This window comes from Sorex fumeus, unplaced genomic scaffold (genome assembly GCF_029834395.1).
Source record: "Sorex fumeus unplaced genomic scaffold, SorFum_2.1 ptg000061l, whole genome shotgun sequence".
In the NCBI taxonomy this organism is placed as follows: domain Eukaryota; kingdom Metazoa; phylum Chordata; class Mammalia; order Eulipotyphla; family Soricidae; genus Sorex; species Sorex fumeus.
The window spans coordinates 3,913,951-3,924,388 of NW_026606118.1; positions in this window are offsets into that span (position 1 = coordinate 3,913,951).

The window sequence follows — 10,438 nt, forward strand, 5'->3', positions numbered from 1 at the left end:
TGCATGATCTCTCCCAGGTGCAGTGTAAGGGCCTGAGTCGGGGCGTGGACACTGACAGCACTAACAGACCCTGCAAACCTCCCTGCAGAACTTTGACAGGGGCTGTCTAGGGCCAGCAGCAGAGGCGGGCGGGCATTCCGGTGCCCGGAGTGGGAGAGCAACATTGCATACCTGAGATGGTACTATGAGCAGGATTGTAAATCACGGTGCCAAAAATTTTTTTTAAAAAAGAAACTGTTTTGGGGGAAGAGAAAGAAAAAAAAGCTGCTGTCTTCATTTCCAGTGAAAATCTCTACTTCCAGGCTTGGGAGCCATGGCACCATTGGTGGCATTGACACACTCCCAAACCAGACAGGTTGCCAAGGGGTCGGCCTCTGAAGGACTCCCAGAGAGACCCTGCCCCTCTCCCTGGCCGCCTGACCCCCGTTTTCTTCTCCAACCGTGGCGTCTTTTAGCTTCACCCAGAGAGCCGCACTGAAATGCCATGCCTGTGGCATGCACCCCACTGGTGATGAGACCTGCTCTGTGCCCTCGCCGGGATCCCTGTTGAAGTCTCCCACCCTCTAACTTTGCCTCCTTTCCGTGGAAGAATTATGCCAACCCTGATACCCCTTGCTCATGCCACCTGGTTTATAAATCATTCATCCCCGGGAGTCCCTTCCGGGTCATTGCTCAGTTTCCCTTGCCCCCAGCCATGAAGCCTCTGGCTGACAGATGGGATTTGCTTTCTAGTCCTTCTTATGCTTTGCGCTTGGAGCTGGAGACAGCTGATGGCTTTGCTTTGGGGTTCAATGTTCAGAATGACCTTCCTTGGGCTGGGGCAATGGCTCCAAGGCCGGAGTGCATGTCATGCACGAGGGTGACTCGGTTCAATCCCTGGCACCACATGGTCCCCCAAGCACTGCCGGAAGCATCCCCAAGCACTGCTTCAGGAGTAACCACAAGCACTGTTGGGCATGGCTCCCAAAACCTCAAGACAACAACAAAAACCTTTCCTCCTAAATTCCACCATTTCTCTCCTGTTCGATAGCACAGCGGGTAGGGTGTTTGCCTTGCAGGTGGCTGGCCCAGCCAACCCGGGCTCAGTTACTCCGCCCTTCTCAGAGAGTCTGGCAAGCTACCAAAAGTATCTCCCTGCACGGCAAAGCCTGGCAAGCTCCCTGTGACGTATTCCATATGCCAAACACAGTAACAACAAATCTCACAATGGAGATGTTACTGGTGCCCGCTCGAGCAAATCGATGAACAATGGGAGGACAGTGCTCCAGACAGTGCTCTCCTGTTCTGAGCGGGCTGTGGAGGACGGGGGTAACAGATTAGATGCATTTATTCTCTTCTCCCCTTTTTCTTTGTGTAAAGACCATTTATTCCGGGGGAAAATGTGTTATCTCAGGTTTCAGCCAGACTACCCTAACATTGAAATAAAATGAATAGAAAAAGTACTTGGATTCAAAATAAGATTTAGGACGTTGCTTCCAATTCAGCAAGCATGTTCGAAACTTGGGAATGCATGTCACCAGCGGAAAAGCAAGGACACTCAGGTTACTGTGACACAGCTGGGCGGGTGGGGTCAGGGATGAGCGGAGGTGAGGCTGGAGACCCAATCAGAGTCTCCTCCCCTAAACCCCCATCTCCCCCAGCCTCCAGCCCCCACAGAGACAGTGACCGTGGAGCCCCAAATCTTTCTTGTGCCCATTGCGGCTGAGATTCTGGAGGAGTGAGGGGTCTGGGCAGGGGCCGGCGGGACTGTGTCCACTCTTCACCTCCGCCGGGCTGAGAGAGGGGCTGAGGCAGGGAGAGCCAGGCAGATGGGTCTGTCTCCTGGCGACTAAGGTTGACCGTCAGAAGTGTGCCAGGCCTGTGCATTCTTGAGTGGTGATGGAGATAAAGAAACGAGGAATGTGCCGAGCACAGGAGCGCGAGCATTCGATAATGGCAAAAATTATAGCAGCATCCTATCACTCCCTGCTCATGGGACTTGCTGCACTTTCTTTGAATTTGTGGGTGGAGATCAGGAATGTGGTTCAGTGGTCAGGTTCACACGTGCAAGTGTGCGGAGGCTCCGGGCTGGAGCCCCTCCACCGTTAAAAAAAAAAAGTGGATGAACGCATTACCCATTTGGTCATCACGTACATTATTATTATTATTATTATTATTATTTTATTAGTGAGACACCATGAGGTGCAGTTGTAGACTTACAAATTTTTGTGCTTGGGTTTTGATTATACAATGATCGAGTACCCATCCCTCCACCAGTGCCCACTTTCCACCACCACGGATCCCAGTATCCCTCACACCCCCCATCCCCCCCATCCCACCCTGCCTCTGTGGCAGGGCATTCCCTTTTGTTCTCTCTCTCTTATTGGGTGTTGTGGTTTGCAAAAGAGGCATTGAGTGGCAATCATGTTCGGTCCATAGTCTACTCTTCGTGCGCATCTCCCATCCTGGGAGGATCCTCCTAACACCCATTATTTGGTGCTCCCTTCTCTATCTGAGCTGCCTTTTCCCCTAGCATGTGTGGCTGGCCTTCAAGCCATGGAGCAAAATGCCTGGTACTAGTCTCGGCCACACCTGGGTGTTAGTCTCCCATTATGTTACTTTATGTTCCCCAGATGAATGCAATCTTTCTGTGCATCACAGACTACTTTTATAAATAATATTAAATATATAATTTTGTTCATATATAACATTATTTTCTTATTACTATCCTATCAATCATCATGTGTAATAATATATTGAGATATTAAAATTCATATGTTGATGTTATAAGATATTGTCGTTGTATCATAAAAGAGACATGTATTTAAAATATGATGTCACTGTCACTGTCACTGTCCTCCCCTTCATTGTTCATTGATTTGCTCGAGCGGGCCCAAGTGGGTCCCACTTAGAATAGTGAGTAACAAATGTTCAGTGTTGCGGATCAGGGAGATAGAACAGGGGTTTAAGCAGTTACCTTGCACACAGCTGGCCCTGGTTCAATTCTTTTCTTTTTTTTTTTTAAAGGGAACACACACCCATTTATTTTTCTTTTTTTCTTTTTTTGTAGGAGTGCTGCTATTTATTCAGCCACTGATTAGCTGATTGAATTGTGCATGAACTCCACCTTACTTTTTTTTTTTCTTTTTCCATTTTTTATAATTTTATTTATTGAATCACCGTGAGAGCAGTTATAAAACTTTTGGGTCTAAGTCTCAGTCATACAATGAAACACCCGTACCTTCACCAGTGCCCATTCTCCACCACCAACAACCCCAGTATACCCCCACCCCACACCCTCCCCCTGCCTGTGGGGCAGATGATTTCTACATTACTCTCTCTCTACTTTGATCACATTCACTATTTCGACACCAGACCCACCATTATTTAAGATTTTACCCCAACACTCAGATCTGCTGAAAAGGCAACAATAGACAATTTGTGTTCTATTGCTGGTTATGAATAACATATGATGTCGTGTGGCTGCAGTAGGGTCATGTGGTTTTGTTTATTTGTTTTTTTTTTTTTTTTGCTTTTTGAGTCACACCTGGCGATGCACAGGGGTTACTCCTGGCTCTGCACTCAGGAGTTACTCCTGGCGGTGCTCAGGGGACCATATGGGATGCTGGGAATCGAACTCAGGTCGGCCATATGCAAGGCAAACGCCTTACCCGCTGTGCTATCTCTCCAGCCCCAGGGTCATGTGGTTTTGAAGTTCTGAAATTTTAACACTTAAATCTGGAGGGATTTCTGCCCAAACCCACTGGGTTTAGAGATCTGCTCCTGAGTCTCTGGGATCATGGTCATTGAGCAGCTTGATGAAGAGCCAGAGAGGCCGTTTGTGGGCGATGACTTGGGGTCTTGTTAGGGTGGGGAGGACAGGCCCAGCTCCACCTCCCCCCCCCCATCATCCCGTGAGACCCAACAAGTTTCGTCACTGCGGGCCCAAGCCTGAGTGTCCAATGGCCTCTGGAGGATGACAGCCACCAAGTCGCCAAGAGGGAGCAGGGGGAGGGACAGCACCCATTCCCCCCTGGGGTGGCCCGGTGACAGTAACCTACTGCGGGGTCCGGATACATTTCTGACAAAAGCCGCTGGGTTTCGAGATTTGTTTCTGAGTCTCTGGGATCAAGGCCGTTGAGCAGCTTGATGAGGAGCCAGAGAGGCCGTTTGTGGGTGATGACTTGGGGTCTCGTTAGGGTGGGGAGGACAGGCCTGGCTCCACCTCCCCCCCCATCCCGTGAGACCCAACAAGTTTCGTCACTGAGGGCCCAAGCCTGACTGTCCAATAGCCTCTGGAGGATGACAGCCACCAAGTCGCCAAGAGGGAGCAGGTGGAGGGACAACACCCTTTCCTCCCTGGGGTGGCCCGGCGACAGTAACGTACTGTGGAGTCCGGATGCATTTCTGCCAAATGCCACTGGGTTTTGAGACTTGTTTCTGAGTCTCTGGGATCATGGCTGTTAAGCAGCTTGATCAGGAGCCAGAGAGGCCATTCGTGGGCGATGACTTGGGGTCTCGTTGCGGTGGGGAGGACAAGCCCGGCTCCACCCTCATCCCATGAGGCCCTGTGTGTCTCGTCACTGGGGGCCCAAATGTGACTATCCAGTGGCCTCAGTGGCCCTGGGCTGCCAGGGGGAATAGGCCAAGGCACGAAACCTATTCCCACCTGGAGTGGCCCAGTGCCAGTAACCTACTGTAGGGACCGGACACGGTCTGCCAAAAGCCATTGGGTTTCGAGATTTGTTTCTGAATCTCTGGGATCATGGCCATTAAGCAGTTCTATCGGGAACCAGAGAGACCATGCCTCCAATTATATAGCTGAGCCGGAGGTGGTTTGTGGGTGTGTTTCCCACATACCTAACTTTTGGCCGTTTACTTTCTTGGTAAACTTTGCCCCAAGTTTTTGGGGTCTGGCCAAAGGCACAGCAGCAATTTTGGGTATCTGGAAGTCTGAAGGCGCCATGAGGCTGCTGATGCACTCGCCTCACAGGTACAGATTGACCAGCTGGCGGCACCATACCCCCTCACACCCATTTATTTATTTACTTATTTGCTTTTGCTATTTTTCTGGGGGGGGTCACACCCAGTGATGCTCAAGGGTTGCTGGCTCTGCACTCAGGAATTATTCCTGGCGGTGCTCAGGGGACCATATGGGATGCCGGGGATCGAACCCGGGTCGGCCACATGCAAGGTAAACACCCTACCCACTGTGCTATTGCTCCGGCTCCCCTGATTCAATTCTTGACACCACATATGAGCGCCCTTAACACCAGCAGGAGTAAACCCTGAGGGCCTGGCATAGCTCCCAAGCACAAAGCGAAACAAAAATTCAGTGTTTTCCAACAGAAACACAAGCCACAAATATGAGTTAGGTATAAAAATCTTTAATTTTCTAATAAAAGTCCAAAGCAGTAGGTAGAAATAATTTTAACAAGCTATTTTATTGGCTATTTATTACTTATTACTTAATGATATGTTTTATTTAATACAAAGAACCAAAATGCCATCAGTGCAACATTGAAGCAACATAGAACTTCATTGAGATGTTTCACTTTTTAAGTGCTCCTGAGAAATGCCGTGTGTTCTCACAAGCCTCAGTGCCCAGAGTCACATTTCAGCTGCATTTCAGAGACTGTAGCAGACTCACGTGGTTGCTTGTTACCAGCTGGGCAGCAAAGTTCCCTTGGCTAATTATAACAAATACCCACAATTCTGCAAATCCTTTTGTTTCTTTTTATTGTCCTGGTTGCTAGGAAACAGAAAGCTAGGTTCGGGATTCAATGATAGAGAATTTCTCAGCCCAAGATCCTTTGAAATGTATTTTTCGGGGGGAGATAGTTGGGGGGATGCACACTGGTTACACTCAGGGCTTACCCTGGCTCCGCACTCAGGGATCACTCCTGGAGGTGCTCAGGGGACCATGTGTGGTGCCTGGTTCAGCCCCCGTGAGACCAGAACCCTAAACACTATGCTCTCTCTCCAGCTCAAAGTGCATCCTCCTTCCTTCTAGATGGAATTGCATGTCCTTTTATTATTAGTATTATATTATTTTGCTTTTTGGGTCACACCTGGCGATGCTCAGGGGTTACTCCTGGCTCTGCATTCAGGAATTACTCCTGGCGGTGCTCAGGGGACCATATGGGATGCTGGGATTCGAACCTGGGTTGGCCAGGTGCAAGGCAAATGCCCTACCCACTGTGCTATCTCTCCCCAGCCCCTGCATGTCCTTTTAGAGAATTAGCTTCCTACTAGAAGCCAACAGAATGATTCTGCCCTTGACAAGAACAACAGAAATAGCATGCTGCCAGCTGGGTCAGGCACACAGTGCCATGGGGTTGATGTGCCACCCACAGTGGCAAGACAGTGACTGAGCAGAACCAAGGTGGGTGCCAAGGTCACCCAGCCAGACCGTGGCCATCACCACTCCATGCCCAAACTGCACCTCCATCCGCCTGTCCATCCTAGGAGAAGCTTGCAGGAGGAGGATGGAGGCTAAGGACGGCCTGTGTCCCTGGTGGAAGAAAGCCAGGCACCTGGGCTGAGGGTGGCCCTCCCCAACGGGAGAGCTGGCCCCCACCTCCACTGGCAGACCACACGTTTCTGGACACCCAACGGAGTGAGTTTCCTGACCAGGCGTCTTGGCTGCCAGGAGCAGAGGCCGATGCCCGTTCCTCTGGGGATGTGCGTCAGGGCACCAGAGAAATGGACGTGGGAGTGATGGGAAGGCACCAGCGCATGAGGCTTTGCCTCTCCTTACTCCATCCCGGACTCTCGAGGATGCTTCCTCTGTGATCACAACCTGCCCCCTCATGCCATCCTCCTGCGGCCACACTCATGGATTCACATCCCAACAGCGATTGCAGTTTCCAGCCCAGCTCATTCTGGCACCCACACTGAGATGGGTTCCCTGAACCTCCAGTCAGATGAAGAACTCTGGGTCATGCCAACGCTCCAGGGGGCTGGGAGACCAGGGGTGGGTATGGGTTGGTGACGCCCTAGAGGACCACTGAAGGCTCACCTCCCCAGGGGCAATCAGCAAAATCTGAATGGATGAAAAGTGTGCAGGCACTCAGTGCTTTCAGCTCGACGCAGTGCGTGGGTCTGTCGGAGCTTGCGGCTGCGTGTCCCTTACAGGGCAGAGACCTCCCAAGTGGTGCTTAGGGCGTCCTGGGACCCGCTGCCACAACACTCAGCCACCCAGGCTGGCGGCTCAGGGCGAGGGTCCGAGATAAAGTGCTGCAAGATCCTTGTCATGCTGGGGATTGGCAGGGTCACCCTGGAGGTGCTCCAGAGACCCCTACGGCTGCACCCGGTGATTCTCAGGGGACCAGCTAGGGTCAGCTACTGAGAAGCACGTGCCTCCCCTGTCCCGTCTCTCTGCAGCCCAGAGAGTGTCTGGATGCCACTTTCACCTGTTAGAACTGAGGCCAGAGCATGACCTGTAAGAGGAATCCCTCATTTAACACCGGTGGCAAACAAGGCTCACCCCACAAATGTATCCTGTGGGCTTGGTTTTGGTTTGGGGGCACATGCGGCAGTGCCCAGGGCTGACTCCTGGCTCTGCACTCAGGGATAACTCCAGGCAGGCTCAGGGACCCCTGTGGGGTGCCAGGGATGGAATCTGGGTTGGCCATGAGCCAGGCAAGTGCCCGCCGTGCAGGCCCAGGTAGTGCGTGATGTTGGAGGCTCAGTGCCAGGTTTCATAGGTGGCAGAGCTAGGCTCGGAGGCCCTGCGTGCAAGACTCCACAGTCCCGGCTGGTGACAGTGAAGCACACAGATAAGAGTTAACGATTAACCTCATTCATCTCGCTGCTAACAGATGACAAGCCCAGAGCTCTTCCTCTGCAGACCTCGGCATCCGGTTGGACCTTACCCGTTTTAATACAAACGGGCAATGATTCAGGGGTGACTTGGCTGCACTAGAAAATCAGTAATAAACCACTGAGTTATAACAAGCGAGTACTTACGACTTGGGGAGGGACCAAGCCCTGCAAAGATGTTGTCTTAATTTGTCATGGAAACAGCCTCGCGAGCATCAGTGCGATGCAGTCTGGTAACTTGCTGAGCTGTTTTCTAACTCCTCTTCCTTGGGTCCTTCTAGTTGAGCTTAAGGAAATACACGCATGGGCACTTGCTTCAAAAGGGCTCTCCCAGCTCACATCTACATGGAAATATTTGCAGATATAAGTTTCACGAACCCTCTCAATAAGACACTGTGTCAGGCTCTGCCTGAAAGGAACTGTTTTCAGATTCAGACCTAATCCTTTGTGATTTAGAACAAACCGATGTTAAAATATAGCACGGTGCCCGAGTCGGTCTTCTGCTACAAAGTGAAAAAAGAGCGTCTAATAAAAAAGTACAGATACGGGGACAATAAAAGAATAGACACATATAAGGATGTGTAACAGTACAAAGGCACAGGAAGGCATAACAAGGAGGCCGGTTCAGAAGCACAGGTAGCAGATCCTAATACACAGGAATGTGTGACAAGAATTTACATGCCGAAGAACGTGCACCTTGAGGTGGGGCTGGATGAGGAAACACTGCGGTTGATCAAGTTTTTTCCATTCACCTGGGCGACCAGGACCAGAGACCCCCATGCCCGGGGTGCAGGCTTGGTGAGGGAGGCCCAGGGTCTGTCCACAGAACCGCACATAGTCCCCCGATCTCCACCAGCACTCATGCCTGAGCACCTAGCTGGGACTAGCCTGGACACTCGTGGGTGCGGCCCCAAAGCAAACCAACAAAATTCCAAAACCACATACACACACACACACACACACACACACCAAAAAAAAAGCCTGCCAGATCAAGATAGAGATACATAGAGATACATTGCTTTTGTCCAAATGCCTTTGTGCAATTTAAAAAAAGAAAAAAGGAAGAGTAGAGATAGAATGATCTTTCCCATAGATACCAAAGTTGAAGCCTAAGAACAGACAATGCTTTTTTGTTTTTGTTTTTGGGCTACACCCGGCGATGCTCAGAGGTTACTCCTGGCTCTGTGCTCAGGAATTACTCCTAGTGGTGCTTGGGGGACCCTATGGGATGCTGAGTATGAGCTACTGAGGCATGCAAGGCCAACGCCCTGCCCAGTACTATAGCACTGGCCCATTCTTTTTTTTTTTTTTCTGGTCACACCCGGCTTATTCCTGCTCTGTGTCAGGGATCACTCCTAGCAGGGCTCGGGGGACCTTGTGGGGTGCCAGGGATTGAACCCAGGTTAGCTGTGTGCAAGGCAGATGCCTTATCCGCTGTGCTCAGGCAACACTTCAGTACTCTTAGCAGCATGAAAATCTCCCCAACTCTCCTCCTTCCCCGGAGACTTCCAGCGGTCACCGCCGAGATGGCCCGTGTGCCGGGAGCAGGGACAGCAGTCACACGGCGGGGATGTGAGCTGTGGCCAAAGGCACAGACGCTGCTGCTAGGAAGCAGTGTGAGTTCTTAAAGTGTGACCCCCATAGGACGCCGCCAGGATGACTACGCTACTCCTGGCGGCCACATCTGGCCAGGTGGCCACCCTGGCCATGAATAGGACAGAAGCAAACGTCCCCCCACCACAAGCTGGGCACGTGTGTGTGTTCTGTGTGCTGTGTACATCCCTGGGCACTGCTGGCCACCGGCACGGCACTGACAACTGACCTCCCACAGTGCCCCTCAGCTTGGCCCGTCCCGTCTGAGAGCTGTGTCCTGCAGGGCATCGGGGCCAGGCCTAGCCCAGCACGGAGCTGCCCACAGCCAGCTTCTCTGCCCCCGGGTCCGAGCTCGGCCCACTGGTATCTCTCCGGGGTGCAGAGGGCACCGTCTGGGGTGGCTGGCATTTCCGCGTGAGGCCACTAAGGCGAGAAGAGGCTCAGCCCGGACCGAAAATGAGGCGGCAGCTGCCTTCGGGTACAGCTGCAGAAACGAGAGTCTGGCCGCGCCAGGCCTGGGGGCCTGTGCAACCCCTTCGGGTCCTCGGGAAGGGCTGGAACAAGGGACTGCAGGGACACGGGTGGCTCAGAACCGGGTTGCAGATGACTCTGCCGTGGACCCCTGGGGCAGTCTGGGCACGGCCAAAGAAACACCCCCCTAAATTAGGTAGGAGACATAGATGGGGCGGGGGGATGAATCATCCCTTCCTTCTGTTTTATCTTTTGAAAATCATTGTCACCACCTGGAGAGCGTCCGTCCCAATGATCCAATCAGTTACTCGTATCCATTTTGGGGGTTGCAGGAGAGCTCCCAGGCAGTGCTCAGGGACCCCGGGCCAGAGCTGGCAGTTTGTGACTAATTGGGCCAAAGGTTCAACGGCTGTGGCGCTGCTCAGACCCTGCAGTGCTGGGGTGACCTAGCCCCCCACCCCCCGCCTTGCTCAGGGACCCCAGGACTTGCCCCCCCGTGGTGTTCCAGGCACCTCATGTGCTGGAGATGGTCCTAGGACATGCCCCTTAAGTCTGTGATTGCTCTGGTTCC